Raw genomic sequence first — 23,255 nt, forward strand, 5'->3', positions numbered from 1 at the left:
TCTGGGTCTTGGGGACCCAGAGATGAGCAAGAACCCCCTTGCTCACAGTTAACCATAATCCAAGGCGTGAAGAAGTGGGGAGAGGCAGCACGGGTTACTAGAAGTGGTATCTGAAACCCTAACACTGACTGACTCAAGTTCACATTGCTAACATTGAGTACCATTTTTGCCAGTGATTCCATTTATGACCGTGGGCAAAACCCTTCTCATTCTGGGCCTCCCAGTCAGTGAAATGTGGGAGCTGGCACAGGAGGTCCACAAGAGCAGGGGGAAATATTCAACTAGGGGGATGAAGAAAGACTGTCCCTTGGACAGAAGTATGTGTACATGAATCTGACTGCTCCACTTAGAGTCCTGAGCCCTTTAACAATAGCTAATGTGTATTGAGAGCTTACTTTGTGCCAGGTGCTGTTCTAGCATATTATATGTATTACCCAATTTATTCCCCATAAGAGCTCTGTGAGGCAGGTTCTGTTATTACTCCCACTTAACAGATGAGGAAATCGAGGCACAGAGCAGTTAAGTGACTGACCCAAGTTCACATTGCTACTAAAGAGAGCTCCAGCGCTGGGATATGAACCCCAGCAGTCTAGCCTCAGAGCCCACACTCCTAATCAGTACACAATACTGCCTCTCCTTATGGTCCTTCAAGTCCTTAAGGGTAAGGAGCTTAGATTGGAATATTTGTTTCTGATTCCCCAAGGTATTACAAAGGCAAAATCCAGCCTCCTGGGAGCAGCCCCTCTGTCTCAGGTGAACAAGACATGGGATCCCAGCAGTACAGTAAACTGGAAGTAGTGAAAACAAGAAGCCTTCCTGGGCTGGGCGTGGTGGCTCAAGCCTGTAATCCCAGCACTTTGGGAGGCTGAGGCGGGTGGATCACTTGAGGTCAGGAGTTCAAGACCAGCCTGGCCAACATGGCAAAACCCTGCCTCCACTAAAAATACAAAAAGAATTAGTTGGGTATCATGGCCCATGCCTGTAATCCCAGCTACTCAGGAGGCTGAGGCATGAGAATCGCTTGAACCCAGGAAGCAGAGGTTGTGGTGAGCTGAGATCACACCACTGCATTCCAGCCTGGGCAACAGAGTGATACATCAAAAAAAAAAAAAAAAAAAAAAAAAAAAAAAAAAAAGAAAGAAAGAAAGAAGAAAAGGAAAGGAAAAGAAAAGAAAAGAGCAGCCCTCCTGAACTGCGAGGGGGCCAGAGTATGGTTTCTGCTGGCCATCCTATACCCCAGGCATGACTACCCAGGCTGCCTCACCCATGAATCATCCTGAGGCCATGTGACTGTTCCTGAAACTGCCAGTCATAACCCAGCTTCACCTGTTCACCATACTCAACTTTGAAGCCCTGGTATTGGACCTTGCCTCTGTCCCCTTCAGTTTGATGTTTAAAGCAATAACAGCTGACATTGACTGAGTTGCTTCACTGTGTACCAGACTCTCTGCCAAGTCCTTTATCTGCATCTTCTTACTTAATCCAGAAGATGACCACTACCCGGGATGATATTAAAAATATCTAACACTCCATTCAGGCATGAGCATTATCAATCAGAACGGATACTGGCCTTAGTGCTAGATCAAGGTCTTAGTAGCTCTCTGTTCTGCCAAGAGTTAACACTTAGGTTACTGGATCAGTAAGGCAGGCAGGGAGAAGCGAGCAGAGTGAGGAGTCAAAGGCTATGGCTGTTTACCAATCAATTTGGAAGTACTTTAATGTTTTAACAACCAGTTTAGCTGTACCAGTGCGTAGGGACTGAATTTCAGCCCTTGTTTCATTATTTTATTTCATGGCAGAAGATGGAGCCTCAGAAAGGTTAGACAACTTGTCCATTGTAACACGGCTCATGAGTCAAAGAGCTAGGATTCCAACCTAGGTCTGACTTCAGAGCCCACACTGTTAACCACTGGCTGACTTGTGTTCCTGAGAAGTGGTAGCATTCGGAATTGAGTTGGGATTTCCACTATTATGAGCCAGAAGAATGTGGTTTAAGTTTTGGGGCTTTGTCATGGCCTTACTGTTCTCAGGCTTGGAGTCTTGGCAAACACCTGTTCCACGTTGGTGAAGGAGCAGGCTCTGCAGAATGAGCAGGCAAGATCAAGCTGCACCGAAGGACAGGAGGCCCCACAAAGGGGCACGGAGGGAAGTGAGCCCAGCAGAGTTTGGGTGAGGACAGAGGTCTGCAGACAGTGGCCACTTCAATTTGTTTCATTTAAGTGCTAGCATTCCTCTCCTCCTTGGTCCTGAACAGTGCCTTTATGATGGATAGTGCCTTAGTGATCCCCTGGGTTTTCTCTGCCTTGGCTAGTGCAGCTTCATGACAGCTGGAATTCCCCTAGGTCTTAGATAGTTCACTGTCTTCCTTGTGGCTGGGAGAGAGTGAGATCACCAGATCCTTCCTTTTACACTATTGGCTAAGCAGGATTTTTTTTTTTTAATTTCCAAAATAAGAAATCTCTCTATTATCTGGAAGGAGAAGGAGAAGGAAAAGAAGAAGAAGAAAAGAGAAAGAAAAGAAGAAGGAAGAAGGAAGAAAGAAGAAAGAAGACAACTACAGAAAGAGTGGAAGTTCCCTATAACTCCTTGCATGATAACTCCAGGGGACCATGAGGTTTTGCCTGTCCTGCAACTGCAGGGGACCTTGTGGTTTTGCCTGTCCTGAATCTATTCCCTCTTATTCTATTGGAGAAGCCATATATATAATGGGTTAAGTGCACAGACTTATAGCCAGGTTGCCTGGGTTTGCATCCCACAGTTGTCACTTATTAGCTGTGTGACTGCAGGCATATTGCATTACCTCTCTGTGTGTCTGTCTCTTTATCTGTAAAATAGGGATAATAACAATAGTATTGGCCAGGAGCAGTGGCTCACACCTGTAATCCCAGCACTTTGGGAAGCCAAGGCAGGTAGATCACCTGAGGTCAGGAGTTTGAGACCAGCCTGGCCAACATGGTGAAACCCTGTCTCTACTAAAAACATACCAGGCAGGGAGCAGTGGCTCACGCCTGTAATCCTAACACTTTGGGAGGCCGAGGTGGGAGGATCACCTGAGGTCAGGAGTTCAAGACCAGCCTGGCCAGTATGGTGAAATCCTGTCTCTACTAAAAATACAAAAACTTTAGCCAGGTTTCATCTCAAAAAACAAACAAACAAACAAAAATAATAAAATAAATAAATTAGCCAGGCCTGGTGGTGCACAGTTGTAATCCCAGCTACTTGGGAAGCTGAGGCAGGAGAACCCACTTGAACCTGGGAGCCGGAGGTTGCAGTGAGCTGAGATGGCACCACTGCACTCCAGACTGGGTGACAGAGTGAGACTCCATCTCAAAAACAAATAAACAAAAATAGTATTTATTTTATAGGGCTACTCTGAGGATTTAAATGAGTTAATATATGCAAAGTGCTTAGCACAGATTTTACTTTGAGGAATTACAGTGTACAGGTAATAGTGCCCTATTGTGTACAGTTGTGGTGGAAACTATCAGCCCAGGTGTCTTGCTTTCTCTCTCTCTCTCTCTACCTCTCCCTCTCTCCCTCCCTCCCAAGCAAATCTGAATCTTGAGTAAAGTGACTCAAGGATGTAGATGGTTAGCACTGCTTTATTCCAGAGCAGTGCCTTGATGACCCTGTCTATTCATTCCTGCTATCCGAATCCCCAGGGGCAACTCTGCTACATTTCCTTTCCAAGATCTGCTTTTTCTGCTTTTCCTTTGAGTCAGTAAGCCATCCCACATCTCTTCCCCAGATTTATGTTTTCAACTTAGATTATCTAGAGGTGATTTATGTTTGATTGCAGGGAACACACATTAATTTGATATATTTCTTTGTCAATTATGACTTGTTGCAAGGTACAGAAAATCCACACTATGATGGGTTAGGCAAAAAGAGAATGTAATGGCTTAAGTAAAGAAAAAAAAAATAGATTGGACTTTAAAGCTGGCTGGATTCTAGGGCTTAAACAACATAAGTAATACCTGACCTCTTTCCAGGGCTCAGCTCTGCTCTCTTGAGTGTTGGCTTAATTCTCAAGATCCACATAAAGACAAGATATCTGCGGGCATCTCCAAGCCAACATACTCTCAGGTTGGAGTCCTGCAGAAAAGAAGAGAGCTTCTCTTTCCCCCTGCAGCCAAAGTTCTGGCTGGTTCTCACTGGCCTGATGTGGAGTCCATGCTAATTTCAGGGTCAATCACTGAAGACAGGGGTATGCAGTACTCAGATTGGTCAGGCCTGAGTCATTTTCCTACACCCAGAACTGGGAAGTCAAGTCAAGTCCTCCCAAAGCATATGCCCCCACAACCACACTAGGGAAGGAAGGTGTTCCTTCCAAGAAAGGGGCGAATAGATGCTTGGTGAAGAAAAACAATAGAGGTGCCTAGAGTTTATAAGAACACATACAAGCTGTACTATCAAACAAGTGGCACTCAAAGGGATAAAGATAGGTCAATGAGAGAACTATTTACTTAAGTATGGTACAGTATGGTTGAGAGAAATCAATGAGGTATCGCCAAGCACCGTGAAGCTAGCAACAGTGGAGATTCAGTACCACCCCCAAGCCTAATGGGCAAGGGGAGGGGCAGAGCTGTTATTATAGGAGATAGCTTTTTAGTGAGAGCTGTGGCCGTTGGTAAAGTAACACAGCTGTTGCCAACACATGGCCTGCTATACAGAGATTGAGGGTGGGTGGAAAAAATACCTTGACCTCCTTCAATTCCCTTGTGCTGTTCTCCTACTATGTCGTTCTCCTACTATGTCTCCTACTATGTTCTCCTACTATGTTGGCCAAAACCAACAGGAAGGCAGAGGGCAAAGAAGCCTAGTTAGTGTAGTAGTGCAGTTCATATGCAGGCCTCTGGGGCACAGAGCAGGGTAGATTAGGGTAGAGAGAGGCAGCAAGTAGAAAACGATACGTATATATATGTATATATCTCCAAGTGCATAGGCTTTCAAGTCAGACAAATCTTGGACAAGTTCTGTCTGCATTTCAGTTACCTAGTCTGCAAAGGGGAATAATAATGGGAATTACTTGTTGTGTGAGGACTCGTGAGGATAAAGCGCTTAGCGGAGTTCCATGGCACGAGTAAGAATGATACACAGATGAACATATAAATCATGGTTGTTACTGTGCTATATTAGTTGGGACAAACACTAAGCTGCTATAACAAATAGATCCAAACATACAATGACTCAAATGTGATAGAATTTTATTTTTTGTTTATATACAGTCTGGGGTCAGTGTCGGGTTGATGGGTTCTCTTCTTTGTGGGGATTTGGAGACCTAGGCTCCTTCTACCTTGTGATGCTACCATCCCTTAGGGCCTCCAATCAGTGAAAAGGGAAAGAGAGAGAGGGGAGGAGGCACATCTGCTTCTGAAGGCTTTGCTCTAGAAGTGGCACATGTCACTTCTTACATTCCAGGGAAAACAAAAACCATTCTATTAGATTGGAGAGGGAATTTAAAATAAGAGATTCAATACAAAAGTGTTAGAAGGGCTGGAGGAGCAAAATGCAGATGGCATGGTTGCCCAGAGATTTCTAGTTGCAGGAAGCCACTAAAAGGGTTACAAGGGCTGGAGGAGCAAAATGTAGATAGTGAGGCTGCCTAGATTTCTAATTGCAGGAGGGGCAAAAGGGAAAATGATGCTCTCCGGAGCCTGTGTTCATTGCACTGCTGCTAACTCCGTTGGAGTACCCGCTGCTACCACCACTAGAACCAACACTACTGCTGCCCTGCAGGAAGCCAGGAGCTCACACTCTCACTGATGCTGCAGTGCTGAAGTCTGAAGTCACCTGCTGCTGTGTCTGTCATTGTCAGAGCTAGGGGTCATAAAAGCCATGCTGCCAAGGCAGCTGGGGTGCCTGCCACCACTGCCGCTGAAAGAGGGCTGCCTCACCCCATTGTTTTTGCTGCTGCTCCTTCCACTGTTGGAGAAAGAAAAACAGGCTTCTGCCTTCTTCTTTCCAAACTCCCATAAGAGTCACTCGCTGGCAGAACCTAATGGGAAGTCAGTTGATAAAGGAATCTGAGAAATGTAGTTTGCAGGCTTCTAGCCCCTTGCTATACAGAGGGAAGCATAATAGGATGAGAATGGTGTTGAGAGCAAACAGACAAGTGACTGGTACTGTAATTTCAGATTGCTGAAGATTGTAGTTTCAGTCACCTTCTTGCAGTGTTTGTGGAGAGATGCCCAACTTCAGAACCAGCCCAACAATCTCTCTACGCCACCCCTAGATTTCTATTGAGGGCTGAGACAGGGGTATAATGATTGTAAAGGGAGACAGACTGTAGTCTCCTCTCATTTCTTGTGGGTGTATTCAAATGGTTCCCTTCCCCAGATCTCTGGGAGGAGGACTCCTAAGAATTAGCTCATGAAGTTTTGGAGTATCATCAGGAAGGGAAGTCTCTTTTTTTCCAGGTTGTGTCTCAGCTGACCCATACGATGCATCAGTCTGCCTCTGTACTGCAATGGCAAGAGTGGGATGGGGTGGGAAGAAGCATTGAGGAGAGAAGATGTGGTGGCAATGCCAGTTGGAGAGGATAAGGACTGTGCCCTTAAGTGGTCAGTTCCAGAGAGTTATGGAAGGTAGATCCTATAACCCGGTGCTGACCGGTGGAACTTTTTGCAATGATGGAAGTGTTCGGTACCCAACCTATCCAGTGTGGTAGTTACTAGCCACATGGGGCTATCGAGCATTTGAAATGTAACTAATGCAAATGAGAAACTAAGTTTATTTTATTTTATTTTATTTTGAGACGGAGTCTCACTCTGTCGCCCAGGCTGGAGTGCGGTGGCACAATCTCCGCTACTGCAACCTCCACCTCCTGGGTTCAAGCAATTCCCCTGCCTCAGCCTCCCGAATAGCTGGGACTACAGGCGTGTGCCACCATGCCTGGATAAATTTTCTGTATTTCAGTAGAGACAGGGTTTTACCTTAGCCAGGATGGTCTTGATCTCCTGACCTCATGATCTGCCCATCTCGGCCTCCCAAAGTGCTGGGATTACAGGTGTGAGCCACAGCATCCAGCCTAGGTTTAATTTTAAAATTAATTTTAATTTAAATAATCCATGTAGGTTGTGGTTATTAGATTGGACAGCATGGCTACAGACCTTGAAACTGGGGGTGAAGAGGCCAGATGAAATTGGGAGCTGAATGTTTATTACAACTCCTGCAGAGGAACATGGCATACTGCCCGCTAGAGATCTACAGGAAAAATGTAGTTATGTTTCAAGGGACCATCGATACCTAAAACAATGGCTTAGGATTGGGTATCTCACCAGCAGGGCCTATAGAAACCTCACTGCCAGCTCTTGAGTGTATGGACAGTGAATTGGATTCGTGAAGGCAAGGCTAAAATTCAACCGCCATACCAATTGTTAAAATATTGAAACATTTCCATAACAGCTTGCAAATAGCCACTTCCCCAAGTGCCTCCTGCCACCCCAGCCACTCTGCCCCCACCCCTAGAGCACCCAGGACTTTTGAAGTATCTAATGGAGTCCCTGCTGTCCCCCATCTCTGACCTGGCACAGCAGGGAGCTTTCAGGACCTTGCTCAGGGATTGGCAGGTGACTGTTCTCCTGGGTTGGTGCCTGTGCCATTCTGGCTATTAAGTATTTAAAAACATCACCCCTGCTCTTGGGTATGAAAGCAGCTAATGTGTGGTTATTCACGCAGGGGAATAGACATTATGGCCCACAGAAAATGGCCTGCCCCAGCTCACCATGGGCAGTCACATGATAAATCCTTTTCTTCCTTTCTTCCTCCTCCTAAAACCCAAAGCAATCACAAGGAAGGGGGTAGGTGTGGAAAGGCTCTCTCCCTGCCCACAGCCACCAGAGCCCTTCGTGGAATAGGGGCTGGGAGGGAGCTTTTGGTCAAAGGTGAAATTGAAATTTTGCTAATTTGGAGGAATTTCAGTAAACTAAAAGTGATTGAAATTATGGGCTCTGGATTAGGGTGTTAGGTTTTTTAAAGGGAAGGCGAGGGTTAAAGAAAAACACACACATAGAGAGGGCGTCTTTACAGCAACACGGGTATATTGCAAAAACCTGTGGTGGTCGGGGATCGGCTTAATGCCAGAGCCCACCGCTGCTTACAGGCTGGGGTAATTATAAGCATGGGTGGGAGGGGTCTGGACAGTATGACTTGCTGCCCGGGAAGATGTTGATTACGTGTTCCCATGCTGAGGCGGTTTGGGCTCTTGTTCTGGCGGAATGTGGTGTTCCTTGCACTTTCTTCCAGCAGAATATGATAAGAGGAAGGCTGTTTCTCACAGCCCGTACCCCATGGAATGTTTCACTTCGACCAAGGTCTGCGAAATGGCGGCGGGGGCGGGGGCTTGCAAAATGGTGCGGTTTGGACTAACAGTGGGGAGGGGTGGAAGAGCGACAAGAATAGGCACTTTTTTTTTTTTTTTTTTTTTTTGAGACGGAGTCTCGCTCTGTCTCCCAGGCTGGAGTGCAGTGGCGCGATCTTGGCTTACTGCAAGCTCCACCTCCTGGGTTCACGCCATTCTCCTGCCTCAGCCTCCCGAGTAGCTGGGACTACAGGCGCCCGCCACCTCGCCCGGCTAATTTTTTTTTTTTTTTTTTTTGTATTTTGTTTAGTAGAGACGAGGTTTCACCATGTTAGCCAGGATGGTCTGGATCTCCTGACCTCGTGATCCGCCTCGGCCTCCCAAAGTGCTGGGATTACAGACGTGAGCCACCACGCCCGGCCAAGAATCGGCACTTTTGATCCAGGTGCTGGCTTCCTTACTGACCTCCTGCTGTCTGCCATCGCCAGTCCCTGGCACAGAACCCCTTCCTTCGTCCTGGCCCTGGGATGCTCAGCCACTCAGATCAGTGGTTGCCCCATTCTTTGGCCACCTACACACACACACACACACACACACACACACACACACACACACACACACACCTGCAGCCTCGGTCTGTACTTGCCGAAAATGCCTGGCTCAAGCTGGGCCAATCAGATGTTGTCTCCTGGGAGTGTGGAATTTTGAATGGAGAAGCAAAGAAATCTCATTATCATCACAGTGGAATCACTTGCTCTGGGCAGTGTTATAGGAAGAAAACTCTACGATCTCTTGCTGTGGGATGCTCTAGGCCTGTCATTCTGTGACAATTTCTTGGCCGTTCAACCCTCTCTGGGAGCCCCTGAGATACCCCCATGAACCTTCTAACATGTCATGCCAGCTCTCCCTCTCCAACCTCTCGCCATTTTTTCCCTTAAGTTAGCCCGAGCTGGTTTCTATGGCTCACAGCCAAACACCTCTCAACTAATAAAGGCCATGCTAGGTCAGAGACAGGAGGTGTGGTGAGAGGCAGCTGCCAGCAGAGGGGACTGTGGGCTCACTTTGAAGGGGCCTTTGAGTGGCCCTAGAGGCCTTTGAAGGGAAGGTGGGTGAGGGAGCCAGGCAGTGAGGAGAAGCCTCTTCGTTGTGGTACTTTATCCCAGCAAGGGCAGGGAGGGCACACAAGGAGATAGTGAGATGGAAAGTCGGGGACTTTAATCCTATCACAGCTGCATCACCCACTTCACTCACACTGTGACTTTGGGCAAGTCACTCCTCCCTCTAAGTTTGCTCATTTCGAAAACTGGGTTAAGGCTAGAACTTCCCTTACGAGATCGTTGTGAAGATTAAATGCGATAATGTATCATCTTAAGTGCTTGGGACATTGTCTGGCACACACACTGTTACATATTTTTGCTGTTATTATTCTCATTTCACAAAGCACAGAACAAAAGGGCCAGAGATAGAGCCCCAGGAGAGCATATAGACATGCTTCAGACCATGGGGGGACTCTTTCCAGTACCCTGAGATTTGCAGTTCTAAAGCTAGATAGGGAGGATAGCTGGGTATCTTCCTGGGAGAGTCTGTGGTACTCCTGAGGATGAAAAGTTCTAGAGACCAGAACATGGGGATAGCCCAGAAACTGGAATCCATTCCTGATGACCAGATGGTGGGAGTAGGGCCAGGTCATGACTGAGAATGTGATGCATCCTGGTGAGGGCATCCACATCTCAGCATTTGTGATCTCCGGAGATGCCCAATTTGCTACTGGAACCCAGTGATGGCCTGATTGACTTGCAGGTACTGAGGGTTAGACAGGGATCCTTAGGTGCATGTGTTAGAAGCCAAGAGGACATTAAGAGATTATACCCAACCAGGGGAATTCAGTCTCTTTACCTGAACTTTTGGGTGCTCAAGGTCATGAGTGCAGTAGGGGTTGATGTGTTGTGGACCTGGGAGATTAGAATAGCAGTTAAGATCATGGACCCAGGATGCACAGAGAGCAGGCTCCATACTCACCAGCCATGTGACTTCGGGCAGGTCGCTTAATCTCTTTGAGCTTCTATTTCATCTTTAAAACTAGTTCAATTATAGTACTTTCTTTATATGGCTATGAGGGTTATTGTAGGATTTGAGGATTGTTTTAAGGATAGGGTTATTGTAATGATTTTAAAGCATTATCCATGCAAAGCAGTTAATATCTGGCATACTAACATTCAGAAAATGTTAGCTGCCACACTTACCATCATCAGCCCTGTCCAACTGTTAGGACATGTGCACGTTTTCAAGATGGAAAACTGGTCAGCAGGGGCAGTCAGGTGGGGCTAGCATTTCAGATCTTGGCCCCTTTCCTTCCCATCCAGCCAGAGCTGAGCTTTCCTGGCTTCCATACTTCCACAGTTGTTCTAGCCCAGAAAGACCCCTGGACAGATCCCTTCATGTGCATGCAACCTGTGCAGCCAAACAGGGCCCCACTTGATTTAATGCTCCACTGGTGCCATTTTGAAATTCTTAATAATTCTTTAACCAGGGCCCCCACATTTTTATTTTGCACTGGGCCCCTGGAGTTAGGGAATTTTTTCTATTCCCAGTCCCACCTATGATACCTTTCATGCTCATTAAGTTCCTTGAATGGTTTTCTTTTTTTTTTTTTTTTTTTTTTTTTTTTTTTTTTTTTTTTTTTTGAGACGGAGTCTCGCTCTGTCGCCCAGGCTGGAGTGCAGTGGCCGGATCTCAGCTCACTGCACACTCCGCCTCCCGGGTTTACGCCATTCTCCTGCCTCAGCCTCCTGAGTAGCTGGGACTACAGATGCCCGCCACCTTGCCCGGCTAGCTTTTTGTATTTTTTTTAGTAGAGACGGGGTTTCACCGTGTTAGCCAGGATGGTCTCGATCTCCTAACCTCGTGATCCGCCCGTCTCGGCCTCCCAAAGTGCTGGGATTACAGGCTTGAGCCACCGCGCCCGGCCCCTTGAATGGTTTTCTATAGAGATTTCTCCTCTTTAGAATCATGTTGGGGATTTATGTTTATTTTATTTTATTTTATTTTATTTTATTTTATTTTATTTTGAGACACAGTCTCGCTTTGTTGCCCAGGCTGGAGTGCAGTGGTGTGACCTTGGCTCACTTCAACCTCCGCCTCCTGGGTTCAAGCAGTTCTCCTGCCTCAGCCTCCTGTGTAGCTGGGATTGCAGGCGCACACCACCATGCCCAGCTAATTTTTCTATTTTAGTAGGGACGAGGTTTCACCATGTTGGCCAGGTTTGTCTCAAACTCCTGACCTCAAGGGCCGCCTCAGCCTCCCAAAGTATTGGGATTACAGGTGTGAGCCACTGTGCCCGGCCTATGTTTAATATTTTATCTTTAAAATACTTGAGTTTTTATATTAGTTTGGTAACTTTATTATTCAAATTGCTTTTCTTTAGAATTGTCCACTTTTATTTTCTGTCTTTTGAATATTTAACTCTTGGTTGTGCTAGTTTATTTATTATGTTTCTTCTTTAATATTTTTGCCACTTAAAGAAAAACTCTGAGTTTAATGATCTTAGAACTTTTTTACTTTACTCATTTTGTCCTGAGAGTCTTCTTAACCTTTAATTTTTCATTTCTTACTAAGTTCAGTTGTATTACTTTTTAAAATCTTCCATCTGACAGACATTGCCTTATGAGGGCAATTTCTCAGTTTTTGTCTAATATTAATAACATTAACAACACGACTACTAAGACACAAAATGCTGTTAACTTTGTGGTGTGGATCCTTTCAGATTATGTATCTAGGTATTCATCTCTCTTGCTGGCTTATCTAAATATATATATATACATACACACACACACATAATTTTCAATTTGTTCCTCTCAATTTATTTTTGGCCATCTTTCTAAAACAATTACAATTTTTTTCTTAAAAAATTATCGTAATGACTATGTTTTCCACTTCATATATGCATCACAGTTTATTTAATCAATCTGCTCATGTTGGATTTTGAATTGTTAACAGTTCTCCACTATTATAAATTATGGCATGGAGAATGTCCTCGTGGATAAGCCTTAGCCCAGATTTATGATTTACTCCTAGGATACATTGTAGAAGGAGAAACTGCTGGATTGGGGGATATGAACTGTTTATAAATTTTTCATCAAGTGTTTTAACATGAAGTATGTTCTCATGGTATAAAATTCAAAAGGTACAAAAGGGTGCATAGTGAGGTTTCTGTCCATTGCCCCACTTCCCCTCCCAGTAAGTCCTCCAGCCACCATTTCTTCTCCCCAAAGCTAACTCATATTACCAGGTATTAGGAACATCTTTAAGGTTATTGACATAAGCCATCCTATCAAACTGCTCTCCAGAAAAGATGTAGTGTCAGAGAGGGCCTGTCTTACGACAGCTTTGCTATGGTTTCATATTTTTAATTTGATTAATGCTTTTACATTTAAATTTTGATAAGATTTTAAATTTTAATTTTAATTTTTCTTTTTCCTCTTTTCTAGTTACAAAACGCATGTTCACTGTAGTAAATTTAAACAATAAAAGAGAATATAGAATAAAAAGTAAAAGTCCTCCCTTCCCACTCTACACAATCCTGCTGCCTTCCTCAAGGGCATCTCTAGTTAAGTTTAGAGTCTTTCCTTTCCTTCTTTCCAGACCATTTATTTCCCTTGCAAACACACATATATCCCCCAGGCTTGCTCCTGATTCATTTTATCATTCCCCTATTAATGGATATTTATAATTGTCTTTCATTTCTCACTGTCAGAAACTTTGCTTTAGTGAACAAGCACATATACTGAATCTCTTCTGTAGGGTTGGTTCCTAATATTGCTATCAGTAAACATGCCCACTGCAGAATATGAAATTGGTTATTTCCCACACCTTGGCTCAAATTGGGTACCATCTATTTTTAAAGTTTGCCAATTTGATAAAAAATTATATCTTGTTTTGATTTAACTTATATCCCCTGATAATTACTGAGGTTGAATATCTTTTCATTTGATTTTTGACCTCTCTTATTTATTTGTGACTGGCCTTTGTATACCCTTAGTCCAGTTTTCAATTGGGCTATATTTTTCTTATTAATTAGTATATCTTTATATGTTATAGATAATTTTTTGCCTATCATATTTTCTCAGTTTGTGCTTTTTAGCTTTGTTTAGGATTTTTTTTTTTGTTGTTTTTTTAGTATACAGAGACTTCTCATTTTACATCTATCATCCATGTTTACATTTTCTTCTGGTATTTTTAGAATTTTATTTTGTACATTCAGATCTCTCTTTCTCTTTCTTCGTTTATATCTTTCCTTCTTTCTTAGAATTTTATTTTGTATGTTCAGTTTCTTCACCTTCCCTCCCTCCCTCCCTCCCTCCCTCCCTCCCTCCCTCCCTCCCTCCCTCCCTCCCTCCCTTCCTTCCTTCCTTCCTTCCTTCCTTCCTTCCTTCCTTCCTTCCTTCTTCCTTCCTTCTTTTCTTCAGAGCCTCACTCTGTCACCCAGGATGGAGCGTAGTGGGGTGATCTCAGCTCACTGCAACCTCTGCCTCCCAGGTTCAAGCAATTCTCGTGCCTCAGCCTCCTGAGTAGCTGGGACTACAGTTGCATACCACCATGCCTGGCTAATTTTTGTATTTTTAGTAGAGACGGGGTTTCACCATGTTGGCCAGGCTGGTCTTGAACTCCTGACCTCAGGTGATCTGCCCACCTCAGCCTCCTAAAGTGCTGGGATTGCAGGCGTGAGCCACCATACCTGGTCTATTTTGTATATGAAGATCTTTGATCGATCTAGAATTTATTTTGAAATATGTTGTGAGGTAGGTACCCAACTTTATTTTTTCTCTTTTTGTTTTAAAAATCTATTTCTAAATGAGTTGAAATCATTTTTGTATGATCTAGATGCAAATAAAAAGACAGAACTTCCCCAGGAGAGGATTGTTGAGAGCTTCATAGAGCCATGGTAGGCTGATAGTGATTTCTCTTTGACAATGTTCCTCACCCAAATTATTTTGGCCATGCCTTGGGGTGCTCAATTTTGTAGAGACCTTGTCTCTGCAAAAAAATACAAAGATTCGCTGGGCATACACTCACTTTGTGGCTAGGCATTAGTCCTAGCTACTTGGGAGGCTGAGGCGAGACAGTCGCTTGAGCCCAGCAGTTTGAGCCCACAGTAAGCTGTGATTGTGCTACTGCACTCCAGCCTGGGTGACAGTGCAAGACCCTATCTCTACCAAACAACCAACCAACAAACACCTTGTGATACCTGTGATTGTATTTTTTGTTGATTGTGTTTTTGTATTTAATATTGAAATAGTAACATACTAGTTGGTTTTATTGTTGGTACATTGTAATACTTAGAGTAAGTGTGTGGGGTTTTGCTTTCCCTGTGATTTAGTTTCAGGGAAACTGGAGGCTAAAGGAGAAGTCAAAGCAAGGTAGTTAATGAGGTTGGGTGATACCTGTGGGATGTGGTGTGAGGAGCATTGGATGGGAAATAAAAGGCCCCCAGGATAAAATAAACATGGAAAGGATGAGGACGCAGGGTTTGACTCTGTAATGGAAATGTTTTTCCTGTTTAAAAAGAACAAACAAAATACTTTTATAATTTGTATTCTGAAAGGAGAATTTGTAGGTGGGAAGAGACCTCTAATTAAATAATCCAATTCTGCCTGCGCTCTGCTGCCCACAGGGACAGGCATTGTGCTAAACAGGGTTGCTAAATAGGTATGCATGGTGGAGATTGGGACAGTTGATAAAATATTAATAGTAACATGCTAGTTGGCAAATGGTAAATAGTGACTGCAATAAATAGCAAAGTTAATTATTTACAAATCTAAGTTATAAAATAAACTCATTAGGACACATTCATGAACATTGATAAATGGGCCTCCTAAAATAGCAACTTCTCAGAAACATTAACTGCACTATCTGCCACTTCGCCCACGTCACGGCAAACAGCACACGCTATATTGCTCATTCTTTATGGGGCACTCTGTGCTTTAGAGAAATCATCAGTTTATCTTTATCCTCAAATTGCTCACTTATTAGTGCTTCTAAATAACTTAGCCTTGACTTTGGTTTTATTGTTGGTGCATTATATGAAGTTGGTGCAAAAGTAATAGCCATTACCTTTAATGGCAAAAACCGCTATTACTTTTGTTCCAAATAATTCTTATAGTAAGTGTGTGGGGTTTTGTTTCCTTAAAAGATCCAGAACTTACAGAAAAATTGTGAAAAGAACACCCAGGATGAAGAGACAATGGTGTTCAGGTAAGTGTTTCTTTTAAATATCATAAATAAAAACATTTTGGCTGGGCATAGTAGTTCACCCCTGTCATCACAGAACTTCAGGAGGATCCCTTGAGGCCAGAACATTTGAGACCAGCCTGGGCAAAATAGGGAGACCGCCGTCTCTACAAAGAAAAGTAGAAAAATTCTCCGAGCACAGTGGTGCGCACCTGTGGTCATAGCTACTCAGAAGGCTGAGACAGGAGTCCAGGAGGTCAAAGCTGCGGTGAGCTATGATTGCACCACTGCACTCCAGCCTGGGTAAGAGAATGAGGCCCTATCTCTACCAAAAAATAAATAAATAAATAAATAAAAATCTGAATCCGGGGGACAAATTTTTAAGAATATATTAATAAGGAAAATCAATACTATGTAAAAGTCACCACAGCCTGGAAATGATTTTGATGCTATAGATAATTCATTCAAAACAAACCAAATAACTTGTCTTTCTAGAAGGAAAACAGATTTATTATTTCAACAAAAATTATGAGTAGATGCTAAGTGCTAGTGAAGTAAATGTGGGATGAAAAGACGCCCAAATGTGATTAAAAGTTGAAAGTTACTCAACTTGTGTGTCACTTAAACCATTCAGAATGGCAATTACGTTCTGTTAAAGCTCATGATTTGTATCAGTCAGGATTAAATCAGACAAGCAGAAACACAGAAAAGGGAATTTATTATAGAGATTAGTCCTTATACAATTGTGGGGATTTGTTTAGGACATAGGTGGATTATCTTCACTCCCCAAAGCCCAGGGCCTCAGCTGGGAAAATTTGACAGCTGAGGGCTAAAATCATCTGTGGACATTGTCACACACATCATTAGGTGTCTGACACTGGCTGTTGGTGGGGACCTCAGCTGGTGCTGTCGAGGTATGGAATGTAACTGAGTTCTGGCCAATGGAATATCAATGAAAGTGATGTGTGTCTCTTCCAGGCCTGGCTCATACAAGCCTCCCATGCATGATACTTTCTCCCCTCCATTTATCAGCTGAGTGGAGAGGACTTCAACAATAGATAGGAAGGCAAAATCCTAAGGTGGAAGAAGTCTGGGTCTCTGAATGACTGTGTAGACTAAAACCCCCACCAACCTGCCTCAGGTTGTGACATGAATGAGAAACAACTTTCTATGAAGTTAAGCCATTTTTGGAGTTGTTTGTTACAGCAGCTAATGTTGATTACTCTAATAACCATTTATCAGGGCAGTCAACATTACCTGGCTATTTACTGAAGTTACACATGACCAGAGATTTTCACCTGGTGTGTGATCTGAAGCGGGAAGCATCCATGGTGATTCTCACCATGACAACTGTTACCTAAGCCCTTTTTATAGTCACTATAGCAGGGGTTGGCCCTGTAACTCCTATTACCTAAAATGTGTGATATGGTTTGGCTGTGTCCCACTCAAACCTTGTCTTGAACTGTAGTTTCCATAACCCCTATGTGCCGTGGGAGGGACCCAATGGGAGGTAATTGAATCATGGGGGCGGTTACCTCCATGCTGTTCTTGTGATAGTGAGTGAGTCTCACGAGATCTGATAGTTTTATAAGGGGCCACCTCGCTCTGGACTTCTTGCTGCCTCCATGTGAAGAAGGACATGTTTGCTTCCTCTTCCACCATGATTGTAAGTTTCCTGAGGCTTCCCCAGCCCTGTGGAACTATGAGTCAATTAAACCTCCCAGTGGCTCTAGGCCCACCACTGGCTCCCCACCCCACCTCACCTCTGGCCCCATTTATTGTCCTCACCCCATCCTTCTCTCCCTTCTGTGGCCCTGGCCTGTATTAGAGCACTCTTGAGAAACAGAACCAATGGGATGCATTAAAGAGAGAGATATTTGCTTTATTTATTTTATTTTTTATTATATTTATTTATTTATTTATTTTTGAGATGGAGTCTTGCTCTGTAGCCCAGGCTGGAGTACAGTGGTGCCATCTTGGCTCACTGCAACCTCCGCCTCCTGTGTTCAAGATATTCTCCTGCCTCAACCTCCCGAATAGCTGGGATTACAGGTGCACGCCACCACACCCGGCTAATTTTTGTATTTTTTAAATAGAGACAGGGTTTCACCATATTGGCCAGGCTGGTCCTGAACTCCTGACCTGGTGATCTACCTGCTTTGGCCTCTCAAAGTGCTGGGGTTACAGGCGTGAGCCACTGCACCCGGCCGAGAGATTTATTTTAAGGAATTGGCTTGCGCGATGTGGGAACAGGCAAGTCTGAAATCCACAGGGTAAGTTGGCAGCCTGGAAATTCAGGAACAGTTGATGCTGCATTCTCGAGTGGGAAGCCTGGAAACTCAAGCAGAATTTCGACGTTGCAGTCTGGAGACAGCAATCCTTCTTCCTCGGCATACCTCAGTCTTTATTTTATTTTTGAGAAAGGGTCTCAGTCTGCCGCCCAGGCTGGAGTGCAGTAGTGTCATCACAGCTCACTGTAGCCTCGACCTCCTGTGTTCAAGCAATCCTCTCGTCTCAGCCTCTCCAGTAGCTGGGACTACAGGCATGAGCCACCACGCCTGGCTAATTTTTGTATTTTTAGTAGAGTCGGGGTTTCCTCACGTAGCCCAGGCTGGTCTCGAAGTCCTGAGCTCAAGCTATCCACCTGCCTCAGCCTCCCAAAGTGCTAGGATTACAGGCATGAGCCACTGCTCCCGGCCCCTCAGTATTTATTTTTAATTGGCTAGTTCAAATAATTTAAACAGGCTCCAGTGGAGCTGTCCTTAAGTGTCTGGTATCCTAGGGTGATTAGGGCAGGTGGTTAGTGACCTGACCTCAGCTTGGGAGAGACCAATTGAGTAGATGGTTATGGGTTTTGAATGGCTTACTTTGCATAAGAAAGGTGTGCTCTAGGAAGCTGTTTGTGATCTCTAGGAATTAGTTAGCAAGTGAGAGAGTTTGTGCAGGATAAGGCCCCAAGTTCAACTGATTGGCCCAACCATTTTATAGAGGGGAGTCTGCTTTACTAAAAGTTTACGAGTTTAAATGCTGATGACAGGCCAGACGCAGCAGCTCACACCTGTAATCCCAGCTCAAGATGGGAGGATCACTTGAGCCCCAGACTTTGAGGTTACAGTGAGTCATGATTGTGCCACTGCACTCCAGCCTGGGCAACACAGCAAGACCTTCTCTTAAAGAAAAAAAAATGTTGATCACATGCAAATAATTACCTTCATAGCAACAGCTAGACAGCTAGACTGCTAGACTATTGTTTGTCCAAACAACTGGGCACCACAGCCTGACCAAATTAACATAAAATTAACATCACATGGCCCCTTTGCCATTCCTTGAAGGCAGGCGTGGTCCTGTCTCAGAGAGTGATTCCCAGATATCTGCGTAGCTTGTCCCTCTCCTCCTTTGGAACTTGCTGGATATTGCCTTAGTGCAGTCGCTTCTGATAGACCCCTTTTCCATGGCAAGCCCTCCTCTAGCCCCAGCATTCCCAGTCCTCCTCTGCTGGGCTTCTTTGTGTGGTGTCTCAGTTGAGTCATGCCTCAAAGGTGCAGGTTTCTACTCTGGTATGTTCTAGTCATGAATAATTTTGCCCTGGACTATAACCCATTTAATAGTCAGGACCTTATCTAACTTGCACACTGCGCTGGTGATTAAGCTGTCATCTCTCTGCTCCAAACCCTCCTTTCTATGACCTGCTTTGTGAAGCTGGGCTGGGACTCTGAAAACCACATTTCTGCTTTGCTGGCTGTTAGGCTTTGTCAATAGGGGATGCTCCAGGGTGTTTTAATGGAACCCAGATTTGCATTTGTTTTAATCAGATATTGTAAGACAAGCACACTTGGAAGGGAATGTCATGAATGAAGAGGTTTACTCACAGTTCCCTAGAAATGGGAGACATGGGACACCATGGATGTCGGGGTGGGGGCACAGAGAAACCCCGAGATCGGTCAGGAGGCAGAAGGAACAAGGGGAAAATGTAGGCAAGAGTTTTTATTGTGATTTTCATTGGAAAGAATGGCCAAGGTAGGGTAAGTAGGCTTAGAATTGGCTTGTTCGAATAATTTCAACAGGCTCCTAAGGAGCTGTCCTTAGGTGTCTGGTACCGGGGCCTGGGATCACTAGGGCAGGCGGATAGTGACCTCAACTTAGGAGAGGCCTGGTTAGAGTAGATGGTTGTGTTTATGGGCTCTGGATGGGTTACTTTGCATAAGAAAGGCATGCTCTAGGGGAAGCTGTTTACTATCTTTAGGAATTAGTTAGGGAGGGAGAGACAGTCCCTGAAGGGTCAGTGAGGCCCCAAGTTGTCAAAACATCGAATAAAAGGAAATAAAAAGACATGATTAATACACAGGGAAAGAGTGCATGCAATGACGGGGATGGAAGAAGAAACTAATTTCTTCTTTTGGTTCCCTGTGAATTTTCTGTGGGCTGTCTGATGGCCTGCATTTTCAGCGAGCATCACTCCAGCAAAGCTTCTATTCTACTCCCTGGTAGCAGCAGTGCCTTCCTGAAGCAGCAGCTGAGACCAGTTGCTCTGCAATTCTCTCCAGAATTGACTCTGCAATTTCCCACCGCTTGCAGAGTCAGCCCCAATGTGGTCTTCTCAGACACACCAGCACCAGCCAGACAGTGTCCTGTCCCCAAGAGGCCTGGCTCTCAGCCCCATGGAACCCTCTTCCAGGTTCAAAGGCACCAGTATCATCCAAGCAGCAGTCACCCATCCTCAGAGATGAGTTTCAGCTCTGGAGTCCCCTTCTTCTAAACTTACAAATTTTAATAATTCAAACCTCTTCTCCCAGTTCCCTCAGTCTTAGGAGTGGTAGTTACTCCTCTATAATATGTTGGTGTGTTGTTACTTGAGAGACGGGGCCTTGCTTTGTTGACAAGGCTGGAGTGCAGTGGCATGAAAACAGCTCAATGCAGCCTCAGTTTCCTGGGTCAAGCAATCTTTGTGCCACAGTACCCTGAGTAGCTGGGACTACAGGCATCCACCACCACTTTTTTTTGTTTATTTGTTTTTTTGTAGAGACAGGGTCTCACTATGTTGTGCAGGCTGGTCTCAAACTCGGTGGTTTTCTTTTTTCTTTTTTTCTCTTTTAGTGACTTCATTCACAACTTTATATCTAGCTAGCAATTATTTATATTCAATTCTCTTTGTTCCCATTACTGGTGGTATTCTGTCTCCTCATTGGACCATAGCTGCTTGAGAAATTGGTCTCTGGAGTGGTCCCAAGAAATAATTCCTCAAAAATGTGTGTCTCTCTGTGTGTGTGTGTGTGTGTGTGTGTGTGTGTGTGTGAGTGATTTGCATGGGCGGTGGTGATATGCTTTTTTTTTTTTTTTTTTGAGATGGAGTCTTGCTCTGTTGCCCAGGCTGGAGTGCAATGGTGTGATCTCAGCTCACTGCAACCTCCACCTCCCAGGTTCAAGCGATTCTCCTGCCTCAGCCTCCCGAGCAGTTGGGATTACAGGCATGTGCCACCACCACGCCTGGCTAAGGTAGAGAGGGGTTTCTCCATGTTGGCCAGGCTGGTCTCAAACTCCTGACCTCAGCTGATCCTCCCACCTCAGCCTCCCGAAGTGCTGGGATTACAGGCGTGAGCCACGGCACCCTGCCGTGGTATTACTTTAACGTGTTCTTGGGCTTGAACTCAGTGTGGAGCTCCACTGGCAATGGAAAATGGCATGCTAGCAATCCATGGCATACAGTGACATTATGATTAATCACATAATTGCCTGTGGTTGATTGTGATGAAGTGCCTATTACAAGTGCCTTGGGGGACAAGGTGGCTGTTTCACTTGGTCATTATGGTGGTGATGATGACTGCAAGAACTATTTGGGATGTGGGATGGATTTTTTGAATGTGCTAGAGTGCTTATAGAAAGAAATGACAAGCTCAACTGAATATTCAGTTGGGACTATGACTAAATTTGAGAAGTAATTAACATGTCTTAGAAGTGGATGATATGAATGTCTCCCAAAAATGGATACAGTGATTATTGCAACTTTTCATCTCTTCATTTTTGGGGAGAGGATTTGTTTATATGAAAGGTAGTTGTATCTTATTAGGCAGAACGGTAGTTGTTTTTATTGCCTTGAAAAGTTGACATATATGGAGAAAGATGTAAAAATATGTGCACATGGATCTTGAATGGCTGAACCAATGGACTGTGCTGGATATTAAGCTTTTGTCTATTGCTTCAACCCATCCTTCTATACTCTGCACCATGATGCGGGGGCAGGGACTCTGCAAACTGTATTTCTGCATTGCCAAAAGCAGGCTTTCTATTAGGCTCTGTTGATGGGTGGTACAAGAGGGAGGCTGCAAGGCTGAAGGAGGAAGGAACTGGTTTCTTTCTTTGGTCTTCCTGAACTTGTGAGCATCACCTAGCAACACTTCCTCACCTGGGCCACAGTGAAGTAGGAGGCAGGACTCAACTCCAGAGGTGGGGCTCAGACACTGGACCAGATTGAAGACTAGCTAAAACAGGGTAGGGGTGGAAGCCAATTTCCAATCAAATAGGCTCACCATGTACCATGTCAATTTATCATTGTCATGGCAGCACCAAGGAGTTACCACCTCTTTCCATGGCAATGACCCAGTGACCCAAAATTACTATGCCTTCCCTAGAAATTTCTGTGCAAACTGCCCCTTGATCTGCATGCAATTAAAAGTGGGTATAAATATGACTGCAAAACTGTGCTGAGCTGCTACTCTCCACCTCCAGGGTAATGTTGCTCAGGAGCAGTCACAGAATTGTAATACTGTAACACCACTAGAGCCATAACAATGCTTCTTCAGTAAAGCTGTTTTCTTCTACCTCTGGCTTACCCTTGAATTCTTTCCTGGGCAAAGCCAAGAACCCTCCCGGGCTAAGCTCCACTTTGGGGCTCGCTTGCCTTGCATCAGCTGCAGTTCCTTCCTGTGGAGGTTGTTGAATCCAGTTTGCAATTTTCCCAACATTTGCAGAGCAGCCTTATTGTGCTTCATTCAGAAACTCCAGCAACGCTGGATGGCACCTCTTCCTCAGAGATCTGAGGTGCAGCTCTGCAGGGCCTCGGCTAAGCTTGTTTGTTTGTTTGTTTGTTTGTTTGTTTGTTTGTTTGTTTGTTTTGAGACGGAGTCTCGCTCTGTAGCCCAAGCTAAAGTAACAGCGATGTGATCTCGGCTCACTGCAACCTCCGCCTCCTGGGTTCAAGCAGTTCTCGTGCCTCAGCCCCCTGAGTAGCTGGTATTACAGGTGTGCGCCACCACGCCTGGCTAAATTTTTGTATTTTTAAGTAGAGACAGGGTTTCACCATATTGGCCAGGCTGGTCCCGAACTCCTGACCTTGTGATCCGCCTGCCTTGGCCTACCAAAGTGCTGGGATTACAGGCGTGAGCCACTGCACCGGGCCGATAATGATTCTTTATATTAAATTTTCTCTGCTCAAATAACTTCTGTGGTTTCTGTCTTCTGATTAGACCCTTCCTGATACAAACACCTTAGTATCCTTTGGATGGAGAATTGTGTCTGATATAATAGATGCTATAAACAATGTTTGTTGAATTAATGACAGTAACATTTAATGAGTTCTTGCCACCTCAGGCTTTGTTCTACATGTGTCATCTCATTTCATCATCGAAGTAATCTTATGAGATAGGAACTATTTTCCCTAATAAAAGACAAAATAAATACTGATATGTAATGAGCATTGAACTGACTGTACTGCTAGGTAAGGCAGAGGAAG

The sequence above is a fragment of the Rhinopithecus roxellana genome, chromosome 12 (genome assembly GCF_007565055.1).
Source record: "Rhinopithecus roxellana isolate Shanxi Qingling chromosome 12, ASM756505v1, whole genome shotgun sequence".
Taxonomy (NCBI): Eukaryota; Metazoa; Chordata; class Mammalia; order Primates; family Cercopithecidae; genus Rhinopithecus; species Rhinopithecus roxellana.